At 39.4% G+C, this 15,837-nt stretch overlaps 1 long non-coding RNA gene across 28 annotated transcripts in view; it reads right to left on the bottom strand.

The window, feature by feature from the left end:
* Positions 1–15,837, bottom strand: part of LOC147366889 (uncharacterized) — a 1,020,561-nt gene that overhangs the window by 547,051 nt on the left and 457,673 nt on the right. The window lies entirely within an intron of this gene.

Raw genomic sequence — 15,837 nt, 5'->3', positions numbered from 1 at the left:
GGCAAGAATACAGGTGTGGGTTGCCATGCCCTCTTCCAGGGGATCTTCCAGACCCAGGGATAGAACTTGTGTCTCTTATGTCTCCTGGATTGGCAGGTGGGTACTTTACCACTAATGTTAAATATTATTTAAAATTGGTAGGATATATGCCTGGTGTCCTCAAATTAATCTTCCCATTTACAAAAGTTCTAATGTGTTATATGTATGTTGGTGAAAAATAACTGCTTTGAGAATATTTGTGAATTCTTCACAATGCCCTTGTATCTTCCTTGTGAAACAGTCAATTAAAAGCCTAAACCAAAAGATGTCAAATCCACTTAATAACTATAAGAAAAGGGGGAGAGAAATATATTAAGAACCAAGTGAATAGGGGTTAGAGAAAATGAAGTATTGTAAAGAAAGTATTGTAAAGAAAGTCTGTCTGACAAAGAAGAAGGTCTGGATTGTGTTGGAGAGAAAACTGCATAAAGTTAATTAGGGGTAGAGAGCCAGGAAGCCCAGAAAGTGTTGCTAGGATTCTCTTCTAGTTTCAAGTCATTTCCAGAGTCTGAGTAAAGAATGGAATTCTCTCCCTCTCATCTCCTCTCCTTATACCTCTTCTCCTATGAATTATTGTTTTTGCATGACACACTAATCTAGGATGCAAAGAGTCTAAAATTTGAATAAAGTCCACCTAAAATATTTATATTTGCCTCACTCAAATCTCACCTTATTTCTTCCCCTATTTTCCACTAAAAAATGGATGTATCAATATTTATACTACATACCTGCATTAATCTCTTTCACTCCTCTCTACCACTTCTGGCTCTTAGTTCAGTTCATTCGCTCAATCACGTCTGACTCTTTGCAATCCCATGGACTGCAGCACACCAGGTTCCCTGTCCATCACCAACTCCTGGAATTTAATCAAACTCATGTCCATTGAGTCGGTGATGCCATCCAACCATCTTATCCTCTTGCTTTTAGCTATATGGAAAAAAATAATAAATATTAAGTTACAATAAAGAAGCTGCTTTATTTTCTCTATCTTTGTGACTCTATTGTGTTAGAATCCTCATTCTTGTTTATTGGCTGGTTTTAGGTGCCAAGAATAAGAACTAATGCTCATTTTCATGGACCCAAAGGCATTGTAGTGATAATGCTCCACATTAAGTCTTATTTTTTTAGATGTTTAGCTGATTATCTCAAGATAATTTCTTGAATTAGACAATGATTTTCAAATAGGGATCCACAGAAATCTAGATGTCTTTTCCCTTCTTTATGACTTATAAAATTTTTTGCAGTATAATTGCTTTTCAAAGTTGTGTTAGTTTCTGCTGTACAACACTGTGAATCAGTCGTACATATACATATATTCCCTCTTTGCAGAGCCTCCTTCCCACCACCTCCAATCCACCCCTCTAGGTCACCACAGGCATCAGGCTAAACTCCCTGTGTTACACCATAGCTTCCCACTAGCTATATATTTTACACATGGTCGTGTATATATGTCAGTGCTACTCTTTCATTTCATCCCCTCACTCTGTCCCCTTCCCTTTTTCTAGACAGTCTACACATTGCTTCCATATTAATCTTTAAAATCTACATTACTGATCAAGTAATGTACATTTTCTTCTCAAAAACTTAAAAGTATTGTAAACAAGACTAATTTTCCAGTTTGAGTATTAAATGCTGTTCATCTGGCAGTATAAACAGTAATTATTATCCCTTGGGCAAAATATTATATGAATATCTAGTAATATGGTGTCCTTGCTTTCTTTTTTAATCAAGGAAATTGTGTTTGGCTAAGAAAGACTGAGTTTTTTGTTTTTAATGAACTCAAATTTAATTTTATATGCTTAGCAATTTCACCTAAATATATCTTAATAAATGTTATTAATTATTAGTAGCTTAATTTTATCATACATTTCATTTGATTGTAACCCTAGATTTTCTTGATGTAAGAATTTTTAGAGTATATTACTATATACATATTAATGAATTTTTCATCACTTTTCATTCCCAAAGAAAAAAGGAACATGACATTTTTATTCTTTTCCTTCACTCTCACTGTGTTCTTAAACCAGACTTTTTCACATCCAAATTCAATTATTTAAATTCAGGCTTTTGTCTGTCCCAATATGTCAGTCTCACGTGTGTGTGTGTGTGACTGAGCAAGTGAGATGGTGATAGAGGTTGTCTGTGGGAGACAGTTGTGGTCTTAGATACAAAAAAATAATAATAATAAATCACAGTTTTGAGGCACCATTTAATAGTACGCCATGCAAGGAGTCCTAAATAACATATTTTATCTTGACCTAGGCATCCTTTTCTGTTAACTACTTACAAAGATATAAACACACCAAAGAGAAAATGGAAAAATGAGCTGCCATCTTATTTTTAGCTTAAGGTTGGAACTCCTACTGCAGAACCCTCTAGAAGCTGTGATTTAAATTTGGAGACTAAGCAGATATTTACCTTCTCCCTACAGCCAAGTCTTAATCTTACCATGAGATAAGCACTGAGCTCAAAAGATATGACTGAGCCTTGATGCAGTCAACAGAAGTGAGGACGAAATAGCAGCATTGCTAGGATTCAGTCAGTACTTTGCAAATTTGACATACTGAAAATAGAGAGCAAAGGAGTGAACAAAAGAGCTCTCTGGGCTTGCTCAGAGATAAGACCTGAGTTCTCTAACAGAAATAATCTTATGTGGTATAAGAAGATTCTCTTATATACACTTTGACGCCCCTTCCCCACCACTCACACACATATTCATTTCCCACTCCAGTCACTGCTGCAGAAACAGCTCCAAAGTGTGGACCAGTTTTGCACAGGTGCAAACTGTCAGTACTTTTGCATCAGGCTCACATCATAGAGCCCTTTCATCTTGCCCCAGGATTCATTTCCTCACACTAGCTTAGCCGAGCATCTGCCTAAATGCTCAGGGCTCACATGAGAATCTGTGCAAATGAATACTCATGTGCTTCTCTTGACTAATGGAAGTAGGGAAACACCGGAAATGCTTTCCCCTCTCTTCCTCCAGGCAGGCAGTTCTGAAGTAAATTTCACTGCTGTTGAGTCGCTAAGTCATGTCCGACTCTTTGCAACCCCATGGACTGCAGCACACCAGGCTCCTCTGTCCTCCACCATCTCCTGGAGTTTGCTGAAATTTGTCCATTGAGTCGGTGATGCTATCCAACCATCACATCCTCCAGCTGCCCCCTTCTCTTTTTGCCTTCAATCTTTCACAGCATCAGGGTAAAAGTTACGCTGGATCAAGGACTAGTTATCCATTGTGTTAGTCAACTTGATAATGTATCATTTCATTGTTTTATTTTTTTTTCCTTCCCTGTTTCTCTTCTCCTTATAATTCAGCCCTAAACTATGGAAACCTATTCTCATATAAAATATTTATATATTACCCTTTGACACAAGCTCTGCTTTGAAGGGAAGCCAGGCTAAGTAAACAGAACAAAAACACCAATGGCTAATTAATCTTTAATTTATTGTCACCACATACTGAAGGAAATATAACCCAAATCATGTTATGGAATATGACCCCACTAGATGAGCACTTTTCTGCTAAAGAAAAAAGATGAGGAAAGAAGTAAGTTCTTCATCCCCACCCATATATAACTCTGAAGAAACCTAAAGCTTGTCGAGGAAAAAACCTACTATGAAAAGAGTTAAAAAATGCAAATAATTTAAAGTATATAATATTAACTGTTTACAATAACAACACGTATAAATAAGTACTGCAAACATATTCAGGGAAAAGAGCAACTGGCCAGATTCATACTGGAGAAGGCTTTATGATAAAGGGATGTGTGTGTGCTCAGTTGTCAAGTTGTGTCTAACTCTATGCTACCCGATAGACTATAGCCCAGCAGACTCCTCTGTCCATGGGGGAGTTCCCAGGCAAGAATACTGGAGTGTGTTGGCATTTGCTTCTCCAGGAGATCTTCCCAACCTAGGGATCAAACCTGTGTCTCCTGCACTGCTGGCAGATTCTTTACCACTGAGCCACTAGGGAAGCCCCATGACAAAGAAATGGACGTGACCTACTTAATTGGTAGGGTTTATAGAAGCAGAGAAGAGACTGTAAGTTATTCTGGGAAAGAAGTCCCCAGTGGGAAAACAGAAGCATTTTGTGCAAAGGTGAAGAAATGAATGTACATACACCCTGAATGTAGAGTGAGAATGAGTCAGATAAATAGAAACATTGGTTTGTGCTTCATTCCTGTCCTTTTATAAGCAATTTGTTATTTCTCCCGCTTTCATTCACCAATTACGAACAATGTATATTAAATCCTTAAGCACTTTTCTTTTTTCTGCTTCTGGGTTCTTGATTTTGGCTCCCCATTAAGGCTTCCTTCTTCAGTTGCTATACCTGGCTTCTCTCTAGAAGTCACTGATTTTCCTGATTTTAGAACCTGGGAAGCTTTATTCTATCCACTTCTAACCATGAATTTCTACTGTCTGAGCCAAGCCTGTCCCTTCCTCTGACAAGAGAGGATAGAGTTAGAATACAGTGTGGAACCAGTCTATAGAGAATCTCTAAGGTAAAGGAGAGGAATCTGAGCATTATCCTAAGAACTGATTCAATTTCTGATGGGAAAATTCATAGGCTTTTTCCAATTCAATTATCAAATTCAACTCTTTCTTTTATAGAATGACTTCCGAAAGCTTTAATAGACAATAAAAGTTAGAGATGCTTCAGGCAGAAATACAAAAAAAGAGATTTAAGACTTACTTCTATGGAAGAATAAACACAGACTAGTAAACGATTAGAGGTAGGTGGTGAGGGGAACTGAAAAAGCATGATTCCTATGTTTCCAATTTGGGCAAGTGGCTGTCTTGAAGAGGGAAAGTAGGAGAATATAATATTGAGCTCTGCACATCAACCTCCAGGGAACTTCAGTTTGATAACACTTTTTTTGCTGGGCTTCTTTTTCATTTGTGACCTCTGAACCTATTCGTTCTGCATCCTGAGTGTTCTATAGTTAGGGGCCTATGTTTGTCCCTCAGTTGCGACCCCATGGACTGTATAACCTGCCTGGCTCCTCTGTTCAAGAATTTCTCCAGGTGTGATACTGGAGTGAGTTGTCATTCCCTTTTCCAGGCAATATTCCTGACTCAGGGCTTGAACATGTGTCTCCTGCATTGAAGGCAAATTCTTTACCATCTAGCATTTGTTTAAAGGCACAGATTCTCGAGTCAGCCTAGGTGAAAATCCTGATTTCAGCTGTTTGTTTGACCTTCACCAAGATGCTTACTTTCTTTGTGCCTCAGTTTGTTTCTTATCTGTAATTATACACAACTCATAGGGTCTTTGTGAGGAATAAAAGACGTCCCACATAGAAAACACTGGAACTAGTGCCTGGCTATGACAAATACTCAGTAAGTGTAAATTATTAGCACCTAGATTCCAAAAAGGGCCTTCTCTGGTGGGTAAAGCATCTGCCTGCAATGAGAGAAACTTGGGTTTAATCCCTGGGTTTAGAAGATCCTCTGGAGAAGAAAATGGCTACCCACTTCAAAGTTCTTGCCTGGAGAATTCTGTGAACAGAGGAGCCTGGTGGGCTATAGTCCATGGGTCACAAATAGTCGGACATGATTGAGTGTTCCAAAAAACAACAAAATTTCTTTGCAAGCCCCAAGCCTACAAAATCCAACCCTTAACTTGATTTAAATTAGTCAAATTACTTGACTTAACCCTTGACTTAAATTAGTACCAGTCACCCTGTTGACTAGAGGATTAAAACAGATTGAAGAGGACATAATTATTTTTTATTATTTTATCTTGAATTTAGTTAACATTTTAAATATATGAAAGTCTCTACCTTTGGGAATTTTAAAGATGACTTTCCAGCATTAATTCTTTATAACAGAATGCACTGGTTATCATCTGGGCAATAGCTTAGCAATAGGCTTACCTGGATGCCAACTCTAGGAAGCAGCCCTGAGAAGGACCACACAGAGAGTCACATTGGGCCATGCAGCTAAACAAGGAAAACTGGCGATGGATCCGTAAGGATGTATTTGTACAAGGCACCTTTTAGCCACATAACATCAGCAGGAACAGAAATCCTTGTTTCTCTTGCTTAACATGATTTACATGTACAATAAGCTAAGTAGGCCCTATTTTCCTCAAGAACCACCATTCCATTGGAATTAGAACCATTGTTAACTTTAAGTTAAAAAAAAAAAAAATACACCAATTTGAACATGTTTTTCCTGCACTGAAAGCGTGAATTATTCATTTCATATTTGGATTCTTCTGAATTTTTTCTTAGTGTAACTTTTAGAATATGAATTTATAACTGAATATTGAGATATGAAATCATGATATCAGAAATATTAACAAATCAGTGTAAGCAAAAACTGCAAATTGCCAATCATCACAAGACAGGTTCAAAGAAATGTGAAGTTATTGTTGTTTTGATCTTCTTTTCAAATTGCCTCATAAACAATATGTAAATGTGCTTTAAAAAAGTCCTTTCTACATGTTTTGCAAGGAGAAGATATTCCAATGTAGAATATACAGCTAGAATTTATCTCTTGAAAGTATGAATTTCATATAGCTCAGGGACTATCCTGGCACAGTTTGCACCAATTTTGCTCCCTTATATAAGCTTATTTCTGTCTGAATTTGTAGATGGTATGTGAGCATAACAGGAAAATTAAAAAAGGGGCGAAGTAGTTATTTATAATCTCCATTGCCTTCTCCAGAGGACATATTCCAATAATTGGAAGTTCCATTGTTTCTGGGGAATGCAATGAGTGAAGTGATGCAAGATTTGAGAGGCACAGGTAAAGCAATATATAGATAATTTACATACATTACAGATTTACATTTTTTAAAGGTCTGGAAATATGAAACAAGATCCCTCCCCCAAAATTAGAGATGCAAGACTTTCAGCAGAGTGAAAATACCTAATGAGGATATTTTAAAGTATGTAAACTTCCTTCTTTATCTTCTTCCCCAGAATTTCTGTAAAATAGGACGTTATCACTTCTGCTCTACTGGACTGAATTTACAGCAATGCACTTGTCCTTCCTGAAGATCAATGGGAAAGAAAAATGTTGAAAACTGTAACAGAGGCTGGGAGAAGACTGCCACATAGAGGTTACACTAACAAAAGACAGACAAAATGGATCTGAAAATGGGGGTGGGGAGGAATTAAACAGCTTCTCCCAGTATTGCATATCAGAAAACTCAAATATTTTCTAGAATGGACCTTTCTCCCACAACAGATTTCATTTTTTTTTAAGATAGGATATTAGTGATTGCTTAAGAACACAATCTGAATGAAACAGAATACATTGTAAATCAATAGCAGTTAGGAAATACCACAGAACACATTGGAAACTGAGGTGTTATATGAAGAGTGAATGAACACACAGCTGGTGTATCTGAACACTTGGCTGTTTTCCTGTGATCGCTGTTGGCAGCTAAAGGCAGGGGTAAGCAGGACTCTAGGAATAAAGTGCTAAAATGGCAATTTCCGTTTTTAGTCACTAACCAAAAGACTTTGTTTTGTTCGTTTGTTTGTTTGATCTAGTTTCACTGGTACAAATAAAGGTCAACTGGTTAAAACAATGTATTCAAACACCAAAAAGATTTTAAACAGGCCAGCTGCTGGACTCAGGAGAGTCACTAATTGCTGCTGTAAATACTATTCAGGAAGGTCAAAAGGAGAGGCTGCAGACGAACACGGGTTGGAGGGATGACCTCTGCCCGCAGGCTGTAGGGCTCCGAGTCCCAGGATAGCTGCAGTGCTGGGGTCGCTGCAATCTGCTGCCAGCCTGGCCCTGGGCGACCCACAGGGAGATGGACTGGGGAGAAGGACAAGCAGAACATGGCTGCTGACCAGATGGCACTCAAACCTGCCTCCTCTGGTGAGAGAAAAGTCTGCCAAAACCAGGTGTTTTGCTTTTTTTCTTTTTTTTTCTTTTTTTCTCTGGCATTCTCTGAGGGTCCATTGCAAAGACTCCGACATCAGCATAGCTGTCTTGGAATTATCTAAGAAAATGAGATTTTTTTTTTTTTTGGTGTAAGAGATTTGAGAAACAGCTTTTGGGGGCTACCCATATGTGGTGCACACCAAGAGTCCTTTCATCAGGTCATTTACAGCCACAGCATAAGCATGAGAGAGCTTCCCTGGTGGTTCGGAAGGTAAAGAATCCACTTGCAATGCAAAAGATCTGAGTTTGATCCCTGGGTTGGGAAGATTCCCTGGAGGAGGGCATGGCAACCCACTCCAGTATGATTGCCTGGAGAATCCCATGGACAGAGGAGCCTGGCAGGCTACAGTCCATGGGGTCACAAAGAGTCTGACACAACTAAGCTACTAAGCACACACACACAAGCGTGAGAGAAAGTTTCCACCATCTCCCTCAATGGTACTAATAAGAAAAAGAGGCTCCTCCTTTAGTTGGTTCTGTTAGGAGCCTGAGAACCATCAGATTATTTGTATCAATCATTTTGCATATATGTTCAGCACACATTCTTTACTCCTTTTTTTTTTTTTAAAGGAGAGGGGCTCTTATCTTTTAATGGAAAGAAGGACCCAGATCTGCTCTCTTCTGATCATGATGCAGTATAAGATGACAGGGAAACAAAACAGGATTACTGAATATTGCTTCATACAGTGACAGGTAGGGAGTGTAGGATGATTCTACACCTGTTTTAAAGACCCTCTGCCTTGGCCCAAGGGAAAAGAAAGTACAGATATCATGATTCAAAATCCAGGGCATTTATGGAGTCACATTTCATTGGGGTAGGTGCGAGGGCAAAGGAAGAAAACACCTCCAAATATTCCATACTCCCTCATCTCAGAGGAAGCTAACATTTCCACCTCTTCTGCATCCCATACTTCCCGCTAGGTGATTTGATTCCAGAACTTTTATGCCCTATCATGTCTCCTTAAGTAGACATGAGCAGGAAGACATGAGCAGCTAGACTGTAGAGTCTACCTCTACAATCTGGGAGCTAGAGGAGGCAAATAAGAGAGTCCCTTGGGGATTTGAACTGTTTTACAAGCAAACCCTGCATTTGGAGTGTCATAAGACATGGACATGGCTGAACGCTGAAGAATTGATGCTTTTGAACTGTGGTGTTGGATAAGACTCTTGAGAGTCCCTTGGACTGCAAGGAGATCCAACCAGTCCATTCTGAAGGAGATCAGCCCTGGGATTTCTTTGGAAGGAATGATGCTAAAGCTGAAACTCCAGTACTTTGGCCACCTCATGCAATGAGTTGACTCATTGGAAAAGACTCTGATGCTGGGAGGGATTGGGGGCAGGAGGAGAAGGGGACGACAGAGGATAAGATGGCTCTATAGCATCACTGACTTGATGGACATGAGTCTGGGTGAACTCCAGGAGTTGGTGATGGCCAGGGAGGCCTGGAGTGCTGCGATTCATGGGGTCGTAAAGAGTCGGACATGACTAAGTGACTGAACTGAACTGAACTGAAGACATGGACAATACAAAATAATAAAATTTACTTACTCATTCACCAATAAGTTTCAATAGGTTCCAAATGCAGTTCTAATGTCATCATGTTTTGTAGTCCAATTAGCCCATGACTTCTTGGACACTGAGTGGCTTCAGATAAACTTAGCCACATATAAATTACTTTTTTTTTTTTTTTTGAGAAGTACATGATTTAAATTATCCACAACAACTGGGGATTAATAGGCACATGGTCATTGCTAGTTTCCTAGTTTCTGTTCCCTTCACTTTGGAGGGAGAGTGCTACTGGGCAGTGAACATCCACGTATTGTTGGTGGGAACCAAGCTGGGTTGTGTGGAGGTGCCTCAGGCTGATGCAGAGATGGAGAGAGAGATGAGGGCTCCATGTCACTGTCTTCTGTGCAAACTTGGGCTCTGACTTTTAACTGTTTCCTATGTTATGGTTTAGTATGAGATTGTACTGAGGGGGAACAACTGAAAGGAGGGGGAGAGATGGAGAAATATTTAAGATCATTCAGAAGAATAGAAAAAACACTGGTTGGAACTGAGAGAAACCTAACTTTTAATTCTGAGTTAGCTTTTTACTAATTTTATGAAATAGGCATATCATTTAATTTCTTGAGTATGAATGTCCTCAAGACATTGAGGGTATGGATCACCACTATGAATAAAAGTGCATTATTGTAATGAATCAAACATTTAAATGTTCTATTTTTAATCACAATACAAAGAGCTTATGCAATTAATGCAATTTTGGTTTCCACTTAGTAACTAGACCATTTAGGTATGACCTAAATCAAATCCCTTATGACTATACAGTGGAAGTGAAAAACAGATTTAAGGGACTAGATCTGATAGAGAGAGTGTCTGATGAACTATGGACGGAGGTTCGTGACATTGTATAGGAGACAGGGAGCAAGACTATCACCAAGAAAAAGAAATGCAAAACAGCGAAATAGCTGTCTGAGGAGGACTTACAAATAGCTGTGAAAAGAAGAGAGGTGAAAGGCAAAGGAGAAAAGGAAAGATATACCCATTGGAATGCAGAGTTCCAAAGAAAAACAAGGAGAGATAAGAAAGCCTTCCTCAGCGATCAATGCAAAGAAATAGAAAAAATCAATAGAATGGGAAAGACTAGAGATCTCTTCAAGAAAATTAGAGATACAGAGGGAACATTTCATGCAAAGATGGGCTCAATAAAGGACAGAAATGGTATGGACCTAACAGAAGCAGAAGATATTAAGAAGAGGTGGAAAGAATACACAGAAGAACTATACAAAAAAAAAAGATCTTCACGACCCAGATAATCATGAAGGTGTGATCACTCTCACTCACTAGAGCAGGACATCCTGGAATGTGAAGTCAGGTGGGCCTTAGGAAGCATCACTACGAACAAAGCTAGTGGAGGTGATGGAACTCCAGTTGAGCTATTTCATATCCTAAAAGATGATGCTGTGAAAATGCAGCACTCAAATGCCAGCAAATTTGGAAAACTCAGCAGTGGCCACAAGACTGGAAAAGGTCAGTTTTCATTCCAATCCCAAAGAAAGACAATGCCAAAGAATGCTCAAACTACTGCACAATTGCACTCATCTCACACGCTATTAAAGTAATGTTCAAAATTCTCCAAGCCAGGCTTCAGCAATATATGAACCATGAATTTCCAGATGTTCAAGCTGGTTTCAGAAAAGGCAGAGGAACCAGAGATCAAATTGCAAACATTCGTTGGATCATCGAAAAAGCAAGAGAGTTCCAGAGAAACATCTATTTCTGCTTTATTGACTATGTCAAAGCCTTTGACTGTGTGGATCACAATAAACTGTGGAAAATTCTGAAAGAAATGGGAATACCAGACCACCAGACCTACCTCTTGAGAAATCTGTATGCAGCTCAGGAAGCAACATTTAGAACTGAACATGGAACAACATACTGGTTCCAAATAGGTAAAGTAGTACGGCAAGGCTGTATATTGTCACCCTCTTTATTTAACTTATATGCAGAGTACATCATGAGAAACGCTGGGCTGGAGGAAGCACAAGCTGGAATTAAGACCGGGAGAAATATCAATGACCTCAGACATGCAGATGACACCACATTTATAGCAGAAAGTTAAGAACTAAAGAGTCTTTTGATGAAAGTGAAAGAGGAGAGTGAAAAAGTTGGTTTAAAGCTCAACATTCAGAAAACTAAGATCATGGCATCCATTCCCATCACTTCATGGCAAATAGATGGGTAAACAGTGGAAACAATGGCTGACTTTATTTTTCTGGGCTCCAAAATCACTGCAGATGGTAATTGCAGCCATGAAATTAAAAGACACTTTCTCCTTGGAAGGAAAGTTATGACCAACCTAGGCAGCTTATTAAAAAGCAGAGACATTACTTTGCCAACAAAGGTCCATCTAGTCAAGGCTATTGTTACTCCAGTGGTCATGTATGGATGTGAGAGTTGGACTATAAAGAAAGCTGAGCACTGAAGAATTGATGCTTGTGAACTGTGGTATTGGAGAAGACTCTTGAGAGTCCCTTGGACTGCAAGGAGATCCAACCAGTCCATCCTAAAGGAGATCAGGCCCGGATGTTCATTGGAAGGACTGATGTTGAAGCTGAAACTCCAGTACTTTGGCCACCTGATGTGGAGAGCTGACTCAGGTGGAAAAGACCCTGATGCTGGGAAAGATGAGGGCAGGAGGAGAAGGGGACGACGGAGGATGAGATGGTTGGATGGCATCATGGACACAATGGACATGGGTTTGTGTGGAGTCCAGGAGTTGGTGATGGACAGGGAGGCCTGGCGTGCTGCAGTTCATGGAGTCATAAAGGGTCAGACACAACTGAGCGACTGAACTGACTGAACTGACTGACTGACATGCAACCTTTTGTCATTGCTTTATTTTTTATTATTATTTTATTCCAAAAATCCTTATATAATTGATCAGGTTTATCATTATAGATGAGTTGTTAATATGGATGAGAATCTCATAATCACCATCATTAATGATAATAGGAATTGATATCCCTCTATAATCAAATAAAAGGTAAAGCCCAAACTATAGGTTTATTTAAAGATTTTCAGTTTTGTCAAGACTATTGTGTCATTTTAACCTGTTAGTTCCCTTTGAGTAAGAATCTATATGTTTCACTTACTTGGTAACAATATATAGACTTTATATTTTGGTAAAAAAATTTTTTTAAATAAATAAATAAAATAAAATTAATTTCAAAAAATAAATAAATAAATGGTTAGTCACCACGGGATTAGTATACTTGGGCCCGGAATCAGTACAAATAAATGAACCATTGGATAAACACCTGAACATTGAAATATGGTACTTGACATTTCCTTAAAGTGTTATTACATCTGGTACTATAAACCCTCACATTTTTCCCAGCACTCAGACACCTCTAATCAACACTTCTCTAACCCACCCCCTCATTCCATACATACACCTTTAAGCAGCTCATTCTTCTGTCTGGAGAACACTTTGCCACTCTCTGTTATAAAGTTAATGCTGCTGCTGCTGCTGCTAAGTCACTTCAGTTGTGTCTGACTGTGTGCGACCCCATAGACGGCAGCCCATCAGGCTCCCCCATCCCTGGGATTCTCCAGGCAAGAACACTGGAGTGGGTTGCCATTTCTTTCTCCAATGCATGAAAGTGAAAAGTGAAAGTGAAGTCACTCAGTCCTGTCTTACTCTTTAGCGACCCCATGGACTGCAGCCCACCAGGCTCCTCTATCCATGAGATTTTCCAGGCAAGAGTACTGGAGTGGGGTGCCATTGCCTTCTCCATATAAAGTTAATAAGATGCCCAATATTCAGATTCTAACTTGACCGAAGTATTAACTGGGTCTAGGGGCTTCCCTGGTGGCTCAGATGGTAGAGAATCTGACTAGAATGTGGGAGACCCAGATTTGATCCCTGGGTTAGGAAGATCCCCCGGAGAAAGGAGTCGCTACCTGCTCCAGTATTCTTGCCTGAAGAATCCCACAGACAGAGAAGCCTGACAAGCTACAGTCCACAGGGTCGCAAAGAGTTGGACATGACTGAGCGACTCGTAGTTTCACTTCTAGCTTAATACATTTGTGTGTGAATGCTCAGGTACCATATGCCAAAACTCTTTTATGTCTACTCCTAAGTTACATTTTGAAACTTAACTTTTTTCTGCCCTCTCTTTTTGTAAGTCAATTATAAACTAAACTAACTCTGAAAGGAAAATACCATAGTTGGTTTAGTATATAATAAAATAGATGTTTATTGAAAGTATCCTATACAATGTTATCAATCCAGAAAGTCACCTAATACACATAACATTAACAAAGAACATTACAACAACCTCCCAGGCTAATTTGTGCTTCTACTTACAAATGTACACACACATACACACCTTACTTTTAGTGAGACCTCGGATGTATTTTCAAAGAACTATCAGTTCAGTTCAGTAGCTCAGTCCTGTCTAACTCTTTGCAACCCAACGGACTGCAGCACGCCAGGCTTCCCTGTCCATTACCAACTCCTGGAGCTTGCTCAGACTCATGTCCATTGAGTCAGTGATGCCATCCAACCACCGCATCCGCTGTCGTCCACTACTCCTCCCGCCTTCAATGTTTCCCAGCATCAGGGTCTTTTCAGATGAGCCAGTTCTTCACATCAGGTGGCCAAAGTATTGGAGTTTCAGCTTCAGCATCAGTCCTTCCAATGAATATCTGGACTGATTGCCTTTAGGGTGGACTGGTTGGATCTCCTTGCTGTCCAAGGAAATCACAAGAGTCTTCTCCAACACCACAGTTCAAAGGTATCAATTCTTCAGCGCTCAGCTTTCTTTATAGTCCAACTCTCACATCCATACATGACAAATGGAAAAACCATAGCCTTGACTAGATGGACCTTTGTCGGCAAAGTAATGTCTCTGCTTTTTAATATGCTATCTAGGTTGGTCATAACTTTCCTTCCAAGGAGTAAGTGTCTTTTAATTTCATGGCTGCAGTCACCATCTGCAGTGATTATGGAGCCCCCAAAAATAAAGTCTGTCACTGTTTCCACTGTTTTCCCATGTATTTGGCATGATGTGATGGGGAACAGATGCCATGATCTTAGTTTTATGAATGTTGAGTTTTTAGCCAACTTTTTCACTCTCCTCTTTCACTTTCATCAAGAGGTGCTTTAGTTCTACTTCACTTTCCACTATAAGGGTGGTGTCATCTGCATGTTACTGATATTTCTCCTAGAAATCTTGATTCTAGCTTGTGCTTCATCCAGCCCAGCATTTCTCATGATGCACTCTGCATATAAATTAAATAAGTACGGTGACAATGTACAGCCTTGACAGACTCCTTTCCCGACTTAGAACCAGTCTGTTGTTCCATGCCCAGTTCTAACTGTAGCTTCTTGACCTGCATACACATTTCTCAGGAGGCAGGTCAGGTGGTCTGGTATTCCCATCTTTGGAAGAATTTTCCACAGTGTGTTGTGATCCACACAGTCAAAGGTTTTGGCATAGTCAGTAAAGCAGAAATAGATGTTTTTCTGGAACTCTCTTGCTTTTTTGATGATCCAGTGAATGTTGGCAATTTGATTTCTGTTTCCTCTGCCTTTTCTAAATCCAGCTTGAACATCTAGAAGTTCATGGTTCACATACTGTTGAAGCCTGGCTTGGAGAATTTTGAGCATTATTCTAGCATTTGAATTTGCTAGCATGTGAGATGAGTGAAATTCTGAAGTAGTTTGAACATTCTTTGGCATTGCCTTTCTTTGGGATTGGAATGAAAACTGACCTTTTCCAGTCCTGTGGCCACTGCTGAGTTTTCCAAATTTGCTGGCATTTGAGTGCCACACTTTCACAACATCATCTTTTAGGATTTGAAATAGCTCAACTGAATTCCATCACCTTCACTATCTTTGTTTGTAGTGATGCTTCCTAAGGTACACTTGACTTCACATTCCAGGATGTCTGGCTCTAGCTGAGTGATCACACCATTGTGATTATCTGGGTTGTGAAGATCTTTTTTGTATAGTTCTTCTGTGTATTCTTGCCACCTCTTCTTAATATCTTCTGCTTCTGTTAGGTCCATACCATTTCTGTCCTTTATTGAGGCCATCTTGCATGAAAATTTCCCTTGGTATCTCTAATTTTCTTGAAGAGATCTCTAGTCTTTCCCATCCTATTGTTTTCTTCTATGTCTTTGCATTGATCACTAAGGAAGGCTTTCTTATCTCTCTTTGTTATTATTTGGAACACTGCATTCCAATGGGTGTATCTTTCCTTTTCTCCTTTGCCTTTCACCTCTCTTCTTTTCTCAGCTATTTGTAAAGCCTCCTTGGACAACCATTTTGCCTTTTTGCATTTGTTTTTCTTGGGGATGGTCTTGATCACTGCT

This window comes from Bos grunniens, chromosome 8 (genome assembly GCF_055505025.1).
Source record: "Bos grunniens cultivar Pamir isolate PY7600 chromosome 8, Bosgru_T2T1.0, whole genome shotgun sequence".
Lineage (NCBI taxonomy): Eukaryota > Metazoa > Chordata > Mammalia > Artiodactyla > Bovidae > Bos > Bos grunniens.
The sequence above is the reverse complement of the archived record's forward strand: the minus strand, read 5'-3'. Positions and strand labels throughout refer to the sequence as shown.